This window comes from Harmonia axyridis, chromosome 4 (assembly GCF_914767665.1).
Source record: "Harmonia axyridis chromosome 4, icHarAxyr1.1, whole genome shotgun sequence".
In the NCBI taxonomy this organism is placed as follows: domain Eukaryota; kingdom Metazoa; phylum Arthropoda; class Insecta; order Coleoptera; family Coccinellidae; genus Harmonia; species Harmonia axyridis.
This window is the reverse complement of record NC_059504.1, coordinates 17878350-17897931: the sequence shown is the minus strand read 5'-3', so window position 1 is coordinate 17897931 and position 19582 is coordinate 17878350. Positions and strand designations below refer to the sequence as shown.

Sequence of the window (19582 nt, the reverse complement as noted above, 5' to 3'; positions counted from 1 at the left end):
AAAAATTTATAATAAACGGAATTGATGAAGCGCTATAAAATATCGAGAAAATGTTCAAAAACACCGCCTTCTTGTTGAACACATATTTGGGTCCTTCTATTGACACTATTGATTCACAAAATCAATGCGGCTAGCGGAATGGTTTTAAGATGGAAATTATCGTTTTGTATATCAATACCAAATAGCTCAGAGTTGATATAGACCTTTTCTAGAAAAAAATCTGAAGGTTTTAAATTACAAGATTTCGGTGGACAATAATTGTGGTCACCTCTTCAAAAAATAACACGAATCTAACAGTGAACTCTTCTCTTTTCTTTTTCGAATAAGTATGGTCCAATCACACCACAAGCTCAAAAACCGCACCAAATAGTGACACGTTGGGAACAGGCTTTTCAAATATCATTTTCGTATTTTCCGAGCTCCAAATAACACAATTCTGCCTAATATCGTAGCCGCCGTGGCAAAAATGGCCCTCCTCACTGAAGATGATACTTCGATGAAAGTCCGGATCATTTTAATGCATTGCAAGGACCCAATCGGCGAAGATATCACTTTTCTGGTGTTGAAAGCCTTGAGACCCAAGTCTTTAATGCAAAATACGTTGTAATATCGTTTGAAGAATGCTTAATTCCCAAGATTGAGGAGGAATTGACAAACCTGGGTTTTCGTCACAACTACGGGCTGCAGCAGCAATATTCTCACACGACACACATGGTTTCGATTCTTCACATCACTAACTTGTCCCAAAAGCTCAAATTTTTCCATCAGTTTCACTTTTGCCGGTCGAAAAGGCGCTTCACGACGACCCAAAAGTCCTTTACTTTTACGAACTGCGACTGCAACATTTTCACCAATTTCAACAATTCCAATCCATTGTTGAGGCCTGTATCGTTCTATTATTAGTATTGACGTTGTTTTCATTTTTCAAATGTCAATAAATTACAGATTCAAAAGTGACAGCTGTCTACATTGCGGGATCTTCAAAATGAAACCTCTTATTGGAAAACCCTCAACATCAAGAGCAATTATTACAAACTGTACACGTATCCCGAGTGGCACCCTGTATATACGCATAGTAAACGTCGTCTGAAACCCGAGATTTCCAACCTGACCGATTTACACCTCCAACAGTCCCAGTTCCTTGACCCTTTTCTCTCAGAATTCAATTAGAGTCGTACAAAAGGCAGTAGGCTTCGACCATATATACCTACACCGGCTAAAATAATTTCTTTCCACCGTCTGACAACCCACTCGTGACTGCTTATCCGTATTACCGTAATGCAAGCGAAAAGAACTCCACCGCACCATCTCTGGTCACGTTATATTACTACATCATCCCATTGGTGCAAATGGCTTTTGCATATAACGCGGTGGCAAAGGCCAAGCCGATAGAAAATTCACGAACGGCGTCTGACAAGACCCAGACACGGCTATCGTACGTGATAAAACTCTTGAAACGCGTTTGACGGACGCCTCTGCTTTACAGAATGGCTGCTGAACTATTTAGAGGATCAAAAAGTTGGATTCTTGGAGATTGGCGAAGTCGTGAGTTTGTTGGAAATCGGTTATAGTTGAGGTTGACTACCGATAAATTTTCAATACGAAAAAAAAAAGTTTTAGATTGAAGGGCTGTGATGGAAAGGGGAAGAAGGAATGGAATAATAACTTTCACTTTCATGAAGAATATTCAGAGATTATGCAGATGCTTTTTTAAGTGTCTTGTAGTGCTCCAAGTTGTGACTTTTATTTCTGTCTGATTTTTTTTCATGTATTGCGGCCGTTATCCTTCCAACGCCTGCTCAAACGCATTAATTCACTTGTGATTGTTTCAGCATTAAGCAGAAGTTTCTTCTTCTTCTATGATATAATAATCATTTTATATACATATATTTTCAGAAAAGTCTGTTCTATAAGGATTTGCATATTTATTGCTAGACAGTTAAGATCTGCTTGTAAGCAGAGCTCTTTGCTGATCTGGAATTGCAGTAATACAATAAAACTTCTGGCTCTCATTCTGATTCAAGTTGGTTTTGATTCATCCCCGATGCTTTGTGATACCTATCAGTGGTAATAGTTCAAATAATTGGAATAATTTGTGGAGACAAAAGCAATTAGACATAATGTCTCTTTCTAGCCGAATTTGTCATGACAATACTTAATATAAATGTACCTGCATTAGTGTAACAATATTCTTTCGTGGTACTTGTGCATACAACTCTCTCATTCATATGGTTCTCAGAAATATACAATAGAGAATATCTTTCACATACCCTAATTTGTGTGCAAGTACCACGATACCATTGGGCAGGCATACAACTTAGAGAATAATAAAAGGAAGAAGAAATTCACGGTGTACAATATGATTTTATGTTTGTAACTCAGGTATAAAACTGGGAAAAGGGGAGTTCAGGGAGTAAGTTATGAGGTGATGACCAGTTAAGTTAGTAAAGTGTTCAAGGATGTTTCCAAGTGCTGTACTACAATAAAGTTCTAGTCTGTCGTCCATCGGTATTTTAATATTTCCCCAATCACTTCTATTGGAACCACGCAATTGAATCTTCAATTACTATAGTAAATTTTCTGTAATTACCGTAGAGTGAATTATTAAGAGAATGCCTCTCACTCCTAAACTCTGTTTGTGTCATTTATTACCAATAATCTATAGAAACAAACAACCAAAACTTCAAACTCAGCACGGAATCATACACCCTACATCAAATCACGTAAACTACCAGTTATCGTGAGTGTCCAAACGGAGTAGCAGTCATTTTTTCATCAATAACACTTCTTCATTTCTCCCCCTGTTCCCAATCCCCTACTACAACTATAGTCTAGGACCTAGATCGTTCCGCGTCTCAAGGTCCACGACCTCCAGCATCTTTCCGCTCGCAATCTTATTTTTAGTTGTCTCAGGTGCCAAGTTCATGCAGCTCCCCGAGGAAGGCATCCTTTGTCAATGTCATCGCGGATAAACACAAGTTCAGACGTCATGACGCAATAACGTCTTTCGCATAGGACGCGGCGCGTCTCGAGCTAACGTAATATCTGTTTCCATTTATCATCCAATTTTCTGGATGATGTGTGGTTTATTCTGCGGGATCTCTGAAACGTCACGGCTTTACCTGAGGATGGATTCGTGAAGAGTTGATACGGTTAGTCTGACGAAGAGATGAATTGTGTTTGGCGGGTTTTTGCCTACGGGTGGTTTTGGTTTGGATGTATCGATTTGGGATTTGTTTGGCTATTCGCCTTGACTTTCACTTGTTTTGGAATTTGGATCTGGTCAAAGAGTAATAAGCTTAGGAAGAGAGAGTATACACAATTTTTACATGTCCCCAACATGGTTAGATTACGTTGTCGGATTCTGATATATTTTCAAATTCATAATTTTAGTATATCGTTATGAATGTATATTATATTGAATGAAATATATTTATTTCAGGGATTCCCAATTAAATATGCAAATTTCAATATTTCGAATCCGATATTTTTCCTAATTGTCGAATTTATAATATGCAGAATATTTATTTTTTTCTGTATCTACCTGCTGAAATCCAAGGTTTGGCAACTATTGCTCTCCTATTGTCTTCCGTTGTTTCACGTCGTTTGGCGCGCTTGAATGTTTTTCTGAATTTCTGATATATTTAGATATTCATCTCAATATATTTTGAGTTGATATGAAACGTTGATTCTTGATGGAACTTAAGTGCGTTTTTAGTGGAGAAACTCGCGAATTGAGGGACATATCGTATCACTGATTTGTTTTCATTTCCGCGCGCTTCATGTCAAATTTGGTAGTTCATTGTGTTGGGTACTAAATTTGCTTACTGAAAATGACATATGCTCCCTCTATCTATGTTTATTACTCTGAGGATTTGGTGAATCTGTTTTGGTAATGGTTTAACTCCTGAAACATGAAAGTGAACTAGATATTAATTGCTATATCAAAAATTAATAAGGATGGTCAAGTATATTATTTTCCATGTCAATAAAAATGTTTCATCAAGTGTTGAGGTCAAATTCCACTATATAAGGTAGCTAAAATTGAAATTCACTGTTGAATTACTAATACATAATTTGTTATTATGTTGTCAATGATTATTTGTGATCTACATTCTGTTATTAATGTTTTATTTCGAGGAATAACTAATTCGAGGTTAAGAATAACTATTAGGTGTAAAACTTTGCTTCCGCTGTTTTACAATATATGGCTGTAGCGGTAAGTGGAAGTGGAAATAAATAGAATAGATCGTAGATGTCATACAATGAGCTTAGGTATTTGTTAACATAACGCCATCGAAATATTAATTGATTTGTGTCTGCATCATAAAGTTATTCTCTATTAAACATGCCAGCTCACGAGCCAAATTCTCATCATTTGTAGGAGGCTTCAATTTTCTGCTTTAATAGGAAGAAATCTGCGGCTGAGGATCATTGAATGCTCTCAAATACTTATGGTGAGACCCTTTTTACTGAAAAAACGTACCGAAAGTGGTTTGAAAGCTCCAAGAATGGTGATTTTGACGTGGAAGAGAGCAGGTTTTCAAATATGAAGGCTTTACTTGATCGAACTCGTGTCAAACGCAACAAGAATTGGGACTGACGCAACAAGCTATTTCAAAACGCCTGAAAGTCATGGGAATGATTCAGAAACAAGGAAATTGGGTGCCGTACGAATTGAAGCCGAGAGATGTTGAACGCCGTTTGTTTACTGGTGAACAGCTGCCTTGCAATGCAAGGAGGGAAGGGTTTTCTGCATCGCATTGTGACTGGAGACGAAAAAGGGTTTATTACGATGATCCCAAGCGCAGAAAATCATAGGTATATCCCGGCTATGCTTCCACGTCGATGGCCAAACCGAATATTCAGGGTTCCAAGGTCATGCCCAGTATTTGGTGGGACCAGCTCGGTGTAGTGTATCATGAGTTGTTAAAACCGTCTGAAACAATCACAGGCGATCGGTATATCGAACGCATTTAATGTATTTGAGCCGTTGAGAAACATGATGAAGTGATTTTACAGCATAAAAATGCTCAATACCATGTTGCGAAAGTGGCTAGTTAAACTTGGAAACGTTGAAATGGGAAGTCTAGACTCTTGTCGATCAATGGCACACGGTCTGGCTGACCAGCATTTCCGGTTTCATGAAGAAGTGAAAAATTTGATCGATTCATGGATCGTTTCAAAAGATGACCAGTTGTTTCAACGCGGGATTCGCCGCCCGAAAAATGGGAGAAAGTAGTGGCTATCGATGAACAATACTTTGAATCATGAATAGGTATACAACCAGTTTTTTACAGCCTCGAATATCAGGAAAGAACGGCGGAAGCAAAGTTGAACGCCTATGTAATTCAGGAAGAATAATGAAAACAAAATGAGAATAGCACTGAGGTGTTGGTAAGCGATCACTAATTGATTCGTCAATATGTGACCTCCAAGGGTGCGATTGTCGTATGAATTACAAGCGCTCAGGGGTAGGATTCTGTAACTTTCGTTATCATAGCAAACGAAAGCGATAACGTTACGAAGCGAAGCTAAGCGAAGCGAATGCGGTATTCTGTAAGCGTCTTTTTCTTTATCGTTTCGTTATCTTTACGCTTTTAGTTTCGTTGTCGGAGCTTACCGACTTTACACGAAGGAACATTGGCAACGTTGCAATTTGCAAATAAGTAGATATTTAAGCTACTGTAGGATTCTGCAGGTTTTGACATATGAGGTACCTGAGATAATCTCTAATAAGAGCAATGAGATAAGAGTCCCTTTTATGGACTCTAGCTGTAATGTCCTTTGAATAATCCACAGTATTTAACTTGAGTATTGTCAGAAATTATATTTTGATTTATGACTCTCATTGGAAGTTACTTAACAAAGGGTTTCATACCATTTTAAACTGTTTAGTTTATCATTAAGAATGAATTAGCTAATTGAATACAGCACCTGAATGCAAATATTGAGTATTACAAAAAGTCTTATTTGAGCACTGGAAGAAATTCGAAATGGAACCTCGTTCAATGGATTATAATTTAAAACCTTCATTCTTATTCCAGTTACAAAACCTACCCATACTACAAAATAAGTTCGGGGAGTCAACTAATAGTGTGTATAGGTATAAAGAAATATTCATCATGTTTTCAATGATTCTGATCATCGACGAGGAAAACTCAAGAAGAATTCGTTTAACTCTTACAAGAGAGGAGAATAGATTTCTTCGAGATAGAAGTGATCCATTTAACTTAACGGATGAGAGATTCATGGACGTTTTCCGTTTGTCGAAACATTTAGTTCACGTTCTATTCGATGAATTGAACCATTTATGGATAATTATTGGAGGAACACGAGAACGCCATTTGAACAGCGAATATTGATAACTCTGAGATTTTTTGCCAGTGGAAATTACCAACGCGGTATTGGACAAGAATATTTGCTAGCAGTAAGTCAACCCATGGTCAGTCGTTGTGTTAGTGAAGTGACTAAATTGATTAACCATGTATTCCAAGGAAGAATTAAATTCCCTAATGATTCTGAGAAGACCCAAAATAAAGGGAAATTTTTTGAGAAATGTGTGTGTTCTTTTCTTGAAGATAACTTTCATAACGCAATTTTTCAATAATTAATAGAATGAATTTCAAACTTAATATTAAGAATTGTGATATTGTGAAGCAAAACATTCAAAATTATAACCTCGAAATCGAAATCATTCAAGTGTCATAATATGACGCTTAAGACTTGGTCACGTGGTAAAAGTAAACCAATCAAAAACGTCGTCGGACTTTTCGTAATGATAACGAACCCTAAAATGTTTCGTTATCGTCATGAGGTCGTTCTTTGCTTCGGCAAACACGACTATTGCCGAATCCCTTTACAGAATACCGAACCGAGCAAAACTGTCGTTTCGTCACGTTTTCGCTTCGCTTTACCGTTACAGAATCCCACCACAGAACCTCATGATTCCAAGTCTTTCTGCTTTCTTAAGTTTTTCAGTCTTGAATACACCCCGTACGTTCATTCCATGCGTGGCTCTTCAGCCATAAAATGCACTCTTCGTGTTCGCGCAGTCGGTAAAATATACGGCATCAAGTAGGTAATATAAATACCCATTTACAGGGGTCGGCCACAGAATCCCATCTTGCTCTTAACGCCGCTTTCCGAGGTCCGCTAAATTAACGATTCTGCAACAGCTTGCCAGCGCGGCTCTTCATAATCCACGTCGCGTCATATATCTGTCACGTGACACAGTCTCGTCACTTCCTGTTTCCGCATTCTTCCGCTCCAGCCTGCCCGTTTGATGAACTGTGGACACGAAAGACTGAAGGGTTCAACGAAGTGCGGGCCTATGGGCTGGATTCCAACCCTTCGAACGCTTTAGTCGATTACGCACCGGCCCTTTGGCCCTCCCCTAACAATCAAGCGTTCGACCCTTTTGTTAATTGAATTTACATCATCGCAGAATTTCAATTATTGTGGAAATTTTAGATATCGTTTCTTGCCACGTACTCGAGAGTGAGATATGGTGAGAGGGGGTGGAAGTTACACTTTTGAAGTTATGAGTTAGTTGGCAAATTTTAAACCCCGCTTTTATTAGTTAGAATTTAGGGAGCAATTTGTCGACTTGGAAATTGGTGTTAACGCCTTTTACGGTGATTGTGTTGATTGGTGTGAGAGTGTTGAGTTTGCAGGGTAAGGAAATGTTAAAACTGAAGAACAACAACTCAATAAAGGGTGTGGTGTGAGGAAATGTGATTCTAAAGAAGGAGGAAACTGAAAGAGGAACATTCTGGTGGATACTTCAAGGAAAATATGTGATCCTTCGGAACTTAAATGCCGCGAGATCCAAAACGTATCTGAATCTTAGTATGTAGATACATGCTAGATACTCACTAGCTTCCTTACATGGTATCGCCACTTCATCAGGAAGCACCTAATGAATCAGCAATTTACGAATGCAGATTCTGCATCGAGGAGGAAGAATCTACTCATCACATAACGCCTCTTTATTGCATTTCAATGCAAGAAATATTTTGAAGAGAAAACTGTAGCAGTGATGATGTAGATAACCCTCTTGAAGGTATCTCCGATACTGGAAATCGTTAGAACTATAGAACTGGAGGGCAAGCTGTAGATGACACATGTGTGAGAAAGCTCTGATGGGAGTCAACTCAACAATATAGACTTGGAAGTAGCGTTGCAATATAACCCCTTAAGAGGGTTTACCACCACGTGATTTTTCGCTTATTTGCCCACCCTGTACATTTATCTCACCTTTCTTTTTTCGTAGCAAATAAGTAGAAGGCAGCATATTTTGAGAATATCTTAAAAATATAACAGTGCTTTGTACAGAGCACTATAATCAATTTTTTTCTCGGAAAACGGACAATTTTTCAATTTTTTATTCGCAAATTAATAATATTTACTTGCTTCCATGTAGATTATTATTTCAGGAAATTATGTGAAAACCTCATAAAAATCGATGATTTGTAAGTAGACATATCTCTAATTTTATTTTGAACTGAGCATCAATGTGGTAGTGTTCCCTCTTAACAGTAAACAATAAAGGGTTTGATGATGAAGCATTTGTATCACTAAGTCAACGCATAGAAAACAGAAGCGTTATATTGGACGTTTTGTGTCAAACAGGGCAAATAGGAGTAAATTTTACTTGCCGAAGCCTGACGACAATTGACGAGGAAGCGATGAAAAGATTGTATTGTTGATACTTGCTGAATAAGCCAGTTGACAACATCAAAAATATTTCGATAATCGACTTAATGGAAAACATACTTCGAAGATTCTGCCATATTATGCATCTGGCAAGGAGCTGCAAGTCAATAATTTTTTGAGATTAGAAAACATGTAATCTCGAACTTGATCTGTTGAGCATCCAAGCATCAAATAACGCGTCTATTCTATTCGAGTAGTTCCCATTCAATTCAGTGTTAATCTATTAGCCGTAAAAAAATCTCGAAGCTTTTATAATATTTTCTTCACAACGCTTCGCCCAAGTACGCGTCAATCTCTAGTTTACCCGAAGAGAATAGACTCATCATTTGACGAGTTCTGACTCTAAAGAACTTATACTGTACCAATAACCATCTTCTCTTTAGGATGGAAGTAATCACTAATTTTGACCAAACACATCAAATATCAGCCGAAAATTTCTGTCATAAAGCATGGTTCACAAACCAATTGATGGACGTCAAGTAGTTGTCAATGTAATAAACATATTTCGATGATCTCAAGTGAAATTATTTCAACATCTGTACAAAGTTGTATTCATTTGTCATTCATTATAGGCAGTAGTAGATAAAACGTTGTACTCTACATGTGTGCTTATATAACTTGTTATACGCATTCGTTTGCAACATACACACTCATATAGTAAGTATGCATTTATCCCACTTGTATAGTAAATAGCTATTAGATTTTCGATCTCAATGCGACGCATGGGCGCAAGTGCATGAACATTCACAAAATGACGCTTCGCTTCTAAGATGAGCGTCAACCTTTACGGTTGTCAATATCAAAATCAGATGTCTACTTATCCTTTCGCTCATATTCATACACTCTTGATTATCATTATATGCAAAAGAACTTGAAGTGCATCATCAGTATATAAAATACAGATATCAAAACAATATTCTTTTTTCACATTTATTTTTGAGAACATGATACAACCATCAATAACCCTCTGCCTAGCGATGAAGTTCTTCGCCGTAGTCTTCATGTACTCAAGCGTGTTCTATCGCCGTGTTAATCTAGAAAGATCCATAAATAATGAGCCATTTATCATCCGCTAAAGCCATGTTGATGTTGGACACCGGTGGTGTACTGGAAAGTGATAATACTCTTGAACGTATCATATTCTGGCAAAGACTAAGTGTGAAATAAATTAGGTAATTTAATATGAAGTACTTATGTGTTGTCGGTTGTATTTGCATAGATTGCACATTATCTCACCTTAACAGGGTTTCTTCGTGACCTGAAATCTCCAGATAGCGACTTCACTTGCTTATGGAAGGAAATATTTCAAATACTCGTAGCACTAGCTCAACTGGGGAAACTAGGGGATTTGTATAAATACAAAAATAACGGTAGTTCTTAGGAGTTCGTGTATTCCTTCCTGATTGGGGGAGACTCAATAAGAATGCAAGACCTGAAGCGTCAATTAGAAATTCATTTTCTGTTGCAAAGCGTTGGTATATTTTTGAGAATTAAATTTTGCATTATATCATATGCAGTGAATACTTATTGATAGTGACAGGGAGGGTAGTGGATAGAGCATGTCGATAGTTGGGTCATTATCTTCTGGATGGAATGCCATTTCAGTAACCATGGAAAAGTGGACAGTGCGCTTATTTCTGTAGGCTTTTTTTCTCGCAATTTGGCTCGATTATATCAGTTCAGTTAATTTTTTCTCGAGAATTCAGTTTTGGACGTTGTGAGATTGTTCCAAGTAAGAGAACAATTTTGACTAGAGTCGAAATTTGAGAAAGACTGGTAGTTTTGTTCAATATCTAGTTGACTTCAAGGCAGATGAAAAGAAGAGGTTTTTATCTTCACAAATTTTGAGGCTTATTTTCTCTCGATTACTACAACATATACTAACTGATGAAGAAACTATTAAAAGTTTAAATTTTATTTATTTATTTTTTTTGGTAAAACATAGATAGTATAGCAAGGAGTAAATGATTGAATTTGGAGAAAAAAATCGTGTAGGTTTTTTTCATGTAAAAAATTTTTGTTACTCAAATATTGTAGTCGTTTTTGCGAGCGTTTTAAATTTTACAACAAACCAGTTGTTCGAGGAGATCCAAAGTCGATGTTAGTTGTTGTTAAAATGACTAGAACACGTGTACCCGGAATTTATCGCCAGCTAAGTGAATTTAAAAGGGGTCGAATTATTGGTCCACAAGAGGCCGTACGAACAGAAATCCAACTACTGTTATGAGATATAGTCAAGCGTGGTTTGATAATGCCCAAAATCGAAGAAGAGTAGGCACCGGACGTCGAAGGGGCACAAATGAAGTTCAAGATCGACGTCTAAGACTTATGGCCATTAGAGACCGATTTGCGACAACTCGATCTTTGGCTGATGAGTGGTTAAGAGAACAAGGCCATCCTGTAACTGCCCGAACGGTTCACCGCCGGATAAGGTCTTTTGGACTGCAGCATTATCGACCCCATTACTTCTGACGGTTGAGCATCGCCGGCAACGATTACAGTAGTGCAGAGAATGTCAACATTGGAATGTGGAATGGCATCAGGTCGTCTTTTCTGATGAATCTCGATTCTCCTTGGGTGCACATGATGGCTGAAGAAGGGTTAGACTACGTCGGGGAGAAAGATGTTTGATGTTGAGCGTCATGTATACCGGACAGTAGGCGTTATGATATGGGGTGCTATTGCACATGCAAGTATTTCACCTTTAGTCTTTATTCGAGGTAACATGACAGCACTGCGTTACCTTTAAAAAATAGTGGGGACATATGTTCTTCCTTACCTCAACCGATTCGAGAATTCAATATTTCAGCAAGATAATGCCCGACCTCATGTTGCCAGAGTTAGTTCAAACTTTTTCGAAGCGACCCATGTGAATATTTTGCCATGGCCGCCTAGATGCCCCTATTTTTCGCCCAAAGAGCATGTTTGGGACATCATGGGTAGAAGGCTTGGAAATTTACCCCAACCTCCACAAACTTTGGAGGTGCTGAGTCATAAAGTACAGGTAGCTTGAGTTAGTATCGCTCAAGAAGAAATAGAATAGATCTTATTGAATCAATACCGAGATGTGTTGGGGAGTGTTTGGATAATCGCGATGGACAAACACATTATTAACAAATTTAATGAAAAAAATTGTAAACCCTTCGTTTTTTTCTACAAGTTTCAATCATTCACTCATTGTTATACTATCTATGGTCTACAAAAAAAAAATAAAATTTAGACAGTTCCTTCTGCGTGTTGGGTCGAATTATGAAGTATTTTGCGGTACTAGTAAAAACATGCATTCAACAGGATGGCTGACAGTTCTCAGACAATTATATCAAATGTACCAACATTTCTGTATGACCCTATATGTGTCATGACATGACATCATAAAGAATTTGTAAGAGATAAAGACCTTTAAAAACATGTCTAATATAGATAGAGATGAATTAATAAGTTTTTCTATTAACGTATCATTCTCACTACGATCAGTAGTATCTAAGATTCTTCAACCTCCTTGTAATTCATCTCACATCGCGTACACTCGATGAATTCCATCAAGCCGCATGAAGTTGTACTATGTGTCGTTCTGTTTTTTTACGTAGTTGTACACACGATGTTTCCTTAGTGGTTTTCGAGTCTTCAGTCAGCTGAACGGTCGGCATATAATCATAAATTTCTGGGTGGACGTAAAAATCGATTGTGTTCAAGTGTCTCGCTGTGAACCGTCATTAAATCTCCGCGTTTCTAATGAACTTGTTCAGTTTTCAGATAGCTCGAACAGTTTTATCTGCTTCCATAATCTGCTTTACGACTCAATTTCGTCGTAACGGTCCTTTCGGACGCGTATGAACATAATTGGGAAAATGAGTGAAGGAAATAGGCGGCACCTTCACGTGGCACCGTGAAATTGGTGAGATGTTGGTATGTAAATCAGGAAGGGGGGGTTTCCTTATCTTTTGGAAGGTTTGAATGATGCCGACGCCACAATTGTATTCAGAAATGAGATCTATTTCCCGCACTAGTGCGTAAAGATTCATCAAGCCAAGTAGCTACTACTTTACTTGAAAATCAAGCTCGTAAAAAATTACATACTTGATCTTGACTTGACTTGATTTAAGATATTTATTGCTTGATTTGATATCAAGCTACTTGATATTACTTGAGCTTGATATGCACGCGTAGCACGGCATATATTTCTGCATTCTCGTGTGCGCTTCGACTAAATAAGGGAATTCCTCGAGCGCCGGGAGACTGAAGCATTCGCCAGTGTAACTTTATTAGTAGTTTTCTCGTATCTCTATGAAATCTATTGGTAGATTTTGGTAGCTTCAGAAATATCTCTCCAAACTTGGCCAAAATGGTCAAGGATTTTTTATCAACGTCAGCATCTTCAGTTCCTGTTGGGAGACAATTTTCCAGAGCTGTTCTTACAGTTACGAAATCCCGCAGTAGATTAGGCGACAAATCTATATGATGCCTCATGGTTCTTAGATTCTGGATGGAAAATTATGAAATCAAACAAAGCCTGGAGGTTTCTCAATATTAACAAACTTATTTGTTATTTTGTTATGATTCATAGTCATTCAATTTATGTGTCTATTACAAAAAAAGCTATTTTCGGTTCTTTTATATAATAAGTTTGATAAATGAAAATGTTTTTGCAAGATTCCTTCTCAGTTAATCATCTTTTTATTGATGTGACACTACACAATAAAACTGGTGAAATCAAGTAACTTAATATGATTCAAATACTGGATAGATAAACATTTGACCTGACTTGAGATTGAAAAATTACTACCTGACTTGAGCTTGACTTGAAATAAAGTCAAGCTCAAGCCTCAAGTACTTGAGAATCAAGCCAAGCCGTGAATCCCTAGTGAAGGTTAAACAAGAAAAGAGACCACCTATATTAAGTGACATAGAAAAGGGACACTTAGTGATAATAAATTTATTGGAGAATACATCCACTCTTAGGGAATCTGGTCTTCGAAACTGGAATAACATGGTCAACAATTCATAACTCTTGATCTTTGAAGAGTAGAAATTTGCTGTATAGTATTCATTATTATTGTAGTAACACATGTTCTTCTTCTTCTTCTTCTTCCACATAACATAGGCCTTAGGCCTGTGTTTTCCAACTCTCAGCTCTCTTGAGATATTGATGACCACGAATCCATCCATCTCTTTGGGGGTCTTCCTAAGGGGCGTCGTGTCCGTGGTATACCATCCCTAGCGATTTTTGCCAGTCTTCCCGTAGTCATCCTGTCCACGTGATCATTCCAGGCTCTTCTTCGCTTACGTCCCCACCTGAAAATGTCTTCTACTTGACATTCGTGCCTTATGTCAGTGTTTCTTTTCCTATCTCTTAGTGTGTATCCTGAGATGTTTCTTAGTATTTTCATTTCAGTTGTTCGAATGATATTTTTAGTTTTTTGGTTGTCAGCTCTAAATATCAAAATTGTATGGCTCCTTCCTTCAAAACTCTGTTAGGGTTCCTTAGGGATTGACATAATAGTCCTCTGTTTTGAAGTGATTACTACATATTACGACTGTGACAGCAGGTTTTTTTGTCTTTACCATTTCATTTAATTTTTCGGAAACCTATTTAAATATTCAATAAAATAAACGATAAATCACTTATTGTTTTCTTACCCATAAAATGACACGTCCAACCTTTTTTAGATCTAACTACACAATTATTAGCAGCTCACGAATATGACTTACTTAAAATTGTTTATTAGTACTAAAATAAGCAGAAGAATTACAACAAACACTTATTGAATCATTAAGGATTCTGTAATCACCACAGGAAAACTTACACAAACAATTCACGAAACCAATGTTTTGCCATTAACTCTTCTATACTTGCCACAATACACCGATATCAATGGTCTCTCTCTAACGCCCAGTCCATGATATATAGGTCTATGGTTTCAACTATAATTGTTTTCAATCATTCTATGGGCTAAAAATCGAATGGATACCAGAACTGAAATGGCTTCATTTTATGTCGACATAACATTTCAGTTGAATCTGATCTGGCTTATACATTTTGAGATATCGACCAATTGAAAATAACTTGTTTTTAATTTTTGAAGTAACGATTATCCTGTAAATTTCCATAATGTCTGAAAATGTCATTTAGGAAACAGAATTGAATTTTTACGACTACATAGCACGGAAGTAATTCCGAGTTAAACTCGTATTTCCATTCAGAAAAAAATAATCAATCTGCTTGCTCAGCCCCATAAACTGTCGTTATTGCCGTATATATCTAGAAAATAAATAACGCCATTAATCATAAACAGAACGTCACTGCCCAAATGGTTAAACCACAGAGTTTCGCGTGATATTTTCACATTTTTCACGGTGTAAATCGAGTAGATCTGATCGTTTCTGTTTATCCAAATTAATTCGAGACGATCTATGACCTTTAATCATCTGACCTGGCATGCACTGTAACATTTAACTCATTTGATGTTGGCCATTGTTTATCTTGTCTTAGTGACAGTATATTTGTGTTTTGTTTTACAAACTACTTTTTCTTGCTTTTTTTTGAGCACTTTTGGACAGAAACCTTTCGAAGTAAAGACCCTGAAATTTAAAAATTTCAGGAAATGTTTCAATTGGTTATTAGGCTAAATCCCTCCTCTTATATTACTACTCTACTATTGAGCTCTCTTGCATTAGTACTTTTCAGCAAATTTTTATGAATTTTCAACTCATGAATGAACTGTCAGTATTACATAGGTACCCAATTTCCTTGTTTCTGAATCATTTCCATGACTTTCAGGCGTTTTGAAATGGCTTGTTGCGTTACTCCCAATGATCCTGCCAACTCTTGTTGCGTTTGACACAAGTCTTGATTAAGTAATGGCTCCAATTCTGCATCTTCGAAAACCTTCTCTCTTCCACCTTCATACTGGTCTTCGACGTCATAAATTGAAGCGTTCAGACAGATTAGATCACCTGTAAAATATTTATACAATCCCACAATGTTAAAGCCTAACGTATCCTCCTATTTGAAAAGTGCAAGCCTGCTGGTCTCTAACAATTTGAAAAAAGGAGGATCTCTAAAAAAGCTACAACCCTACCATCCAAAGGTTTAAATTTGGGGAATGTACTACTTGATGGAAACGTTGCCGTTACCTGCGGCCCAACTGTGTCATCGCAACTACGATGGGCTCACACTGATATAAAAGTTCCAGATTTCACTGATTACAGAAGGACCTCTACGAAAGATCCTAATGTAAAAAGTGAAAACTCTGAAGTATCTAGAAAAACTTATTTGATAGCAGGAGCTGCCGCAGTCTCTGGAGCATATTCTGCTAAAGCTGTAGTAACTCAATTCGTATGAGTGCGATGTATTGGCCTCGGCAAAGATAGAAATCAAGTTGTCAGATATACCTGAGGGAAAATCAGTTACTTTCAAATGGAGAGGTAAACCACTTTTCGTGAGGCATAGGACAGGTTCCGAAATATTAGCTGAACAAAGTGTTACTGTAAATTCTCTTAGAGAACCACAACACGATAATTATAGAGTTAAGAGACCTGAATGGTTGGTTGTTCTTGGGGTATGTACCCTCTTAGGATGTGTACCTATTGCCAACTCTGGTGAATTTGGAGGCTACTACTATCTCTGTCACTGATCAAATTATGATGCTTCTGGACGTATTAAAAAAGGCCCAGCACCTTTAAATTTGGAAGTTCCTGAGCATGATTTTCCAGATGAAAACACTTCAGTTGTTGGTTAGATCTAGTTATATTTCAAAACATATAATGCTATTTATTCAATTAAATACTGTCTAAGCAGAAATTCCTGACTTGTGAATACTCTCGGCACGTTCTTTCGCTAATAGCAGCATAAGTACTTGAGAGCATTCGCAGATTTCTTTATATTCAATCAGAAAATTAAAACCTCCCGCAAATGACGAGAATTTGGCTCGTGGGTTGACATGTTTAATGGAGAATAACTTTATGATGCAGGCTTATATCGACTAATATTTCGATAGCGTTATGTTTACAAATACCCTAACTCATTGTTTGACATCTACGATCTATTTATTTCGACTACTACTTAACAGCGGAAGCAAAGTTGTATACCTATTATCAACATTTTTGCCAACCTTAAGGTGTTGATAGAAGTCTATTTCATGAAGGTTACGGGCCCATATTAAAGAGAAAAGATTTTCCAAATGAAATCAGGATATCAACGAAGATACTTAAAGAAGCTGTAGCCAACCTTCGAACATCTCATCTAATGAATAACTGGCGTGAATAACACCAAACCTGAAAACGACACATACATCGCTCTCGATTGGAGATTGTTTCAACAGTATTCTACCAAACCTAATGATATATACAAGCCTATTGTCAGTAGGTTACGGGCCCATAATAAAGAAAAAAGCATCGAAGACTTGAAGAAACGGTGGGTTCTGTAGCCAACCTTAAGACATCCCATCTAATGAAGTACTGCCATCCCAATACAAACAGATCTCTATCGATCGTAGATTATCTCAACAATGACACCATATATTCTCCAGTTACTTCCTTCATGAATTCAATCGGACAATTCCACCATCAGATGACTCTACATTTTCCAGCCCCTTCTTACACTTGAAATAAATTCTCTTGTGTTCCATATGGACCATTAGGACTTAAATGAGCGAAAGTGATTTACGACGCGTCTGTGCAAAAGAACCGGCTACATTCGTACGCGAATCACTTCCATCCATCAACGTTGACCAGTGTGACAACCATAAAACAAAATAGATCGAGCCACCTCAGGTCCCATTCATGAAACGACATCAAGGTGCCCACACCCGTGGCCGTGGGCAGATATGCGTAAAAATATAACGGAGTAGGCCGAGGAGAGGTGAGGAGAGCGAGAGAGCTCGGGAACTTTTCGAAAAAGTATGGGCGATGATACCGATGACCATATGGTCGTGTTTCCAGGAATAGCGTTTACAAGTTTCGAACAATAGACGATGGGAAACGTGATTCGGTGATGAATAAGCGAAATGTTCGTTGGGTGGTAAGGAATTTTTGGAAGAATGACAATTATGGAGAAGTTCGGTTCTCCTAATGTTCGGTTTGAAAATTGGGTATAGATTTAATTTTTATAAGTCATGTCTTATTTGCTATTTCCTCATTTTGGTATTTTTCATTCTGTTGTTGACCGTTTTTAATAACCTGTTATTCTGTTATTTTTTGATCTATTATTCTGTTATTGTGGTCCTAGCACATATTATCCACTTTTCATTTTATTTTTAAGTTTCTTATTTTGTCCTGAAAAAAATCGGTATTGTTTCGTTGGCTTGGCATTGCTTGGCACATGTGACCTCGATAATGATATGAGCTTGTTCATGAAAGATTTCGTTCCAATTGACTACGACTATTATTATAGTATTCTCCAATCTATAACTTGAAAACAGCTGAATTTATGAGGTTGCCGTTTTCACCAGGGTGATTCTATCAAAAACCGAGTCCGAAAATGTGCTATAAATTTTCTTCTAGCCTGAAGGGATTCTGAGATCCCCTCACTGGACAAAGAGTGTAAAAACGCAATAATCTTTATGAGTGATGAGGCTCCTTTTCACTTGATAGTCAGAATCTGTTATTTTGTGTTCTGTTATTGTATTATTCTGGTCTGAGACATGAACTCATTCGCTTGAATATCGTTTTCATGTTTCATAGTTCGTCCTACAGAAATTTCGACTTTCATTTTGTTGGTACATGTGAACTTGAAAATAGGAAGAGTTTGTGATCATCACAAATTCAATTCCAATGAATTTACATAATTACAATTCCATTTTTCAACAATTTGTTTGTTATCAGTTATATGGGGGAAAATTGGCATATAGTAAAGATAACAGTGTTAGAACAAATAAGAAATTAGTTAGTTATTCAATCGATTATAACATTGTTTTAGATTTATATTGATGATTGTTTTTATGGTGAATGAATTATTATTATTATTTTCATTAAAATTGAATTGAATACTATTTATTATTCCTTAGTCCAATGGTATATGGTTTAAATAAATTTTATGAATGATTTTGTTCGAAATTTTTTTATCACTAGAAACAAACAAATTCAGATCAGTTGATGTAGAGGGTTTTCAATAGGATAATTGATATTTCTGAAGACATTTGTGTCTAGTAGGTTAGGTTAGTTAGGGCTTTTTCAATAGGAATTGAATAATTTGAAGTGCTTATAATGGCAACGCACTGTGTATTATTTTTTTATATTACATTAGTCATTTGTTTTCAGCATGTTCTGCCATCTGATATTGAAAAGATACATTCTCCAATAACGTTCAGAAATTGTTAAATTGTTTCATCAAATCGTGTATCTTTCCATGATTAAATGGCCTACTGACCACAAATGACTTTAAAAAATGTCAAAAAATAAAACGCAGTTGTGCCATCAAAAACATTTTAAATTGTAAAATTTTTAATTGAAAAACCTTAGCATTCATAAAATGCAATATTTCTTCAAGTGTTATAAACAAAAAAACATTGAATTTTTCATTCGAATAGGGTTTTTCTATGCGGAGCTTTAAAGTTAATTTCTGCTTGGCATGGAAAGTCAAAGTGTGGTGTACAACCTTATGTGGGAATGTGGCAACTAAAAAACTAAGTTCAATTTTCATTAATACTTTTTCTGTACTTAACACCACTGGAACTAATGTAAAATCTGAATGTATCGAATACCATCCCGATGCACAGGAGAGCGCATAATATCAAACTCCCCAACTTCCAAAGAAATAAAACTACGGTTTGGTCGTAGAAATTCCCGGTACATTCGAAATCCACGCTTACATAAATAGCCTCCATATAAGTTTTTACGATGTCATATTAAACCGGAAAACTTTGGA

General features: G+C 36.9%; 1 protein-coding gene and 1 pseudogene across 2 annotated transcripts in view; both read left to right on the top strand.

Annotated features, from left to right (window-relative positions):
- Positions 1-19582, top strand: part of LOC123678819 (ras-associated and pleckstrin homology domains-containing protein 1) — a 384693-nt gene that overhangs the window by 95720 nt on the left and 269391 nt on the right. The gene's annotated exons all lie outside the window — the stretch shown is intronic.
- Positions 15684-16457, top strand: LOC123678822 (annotated as a pseudogene).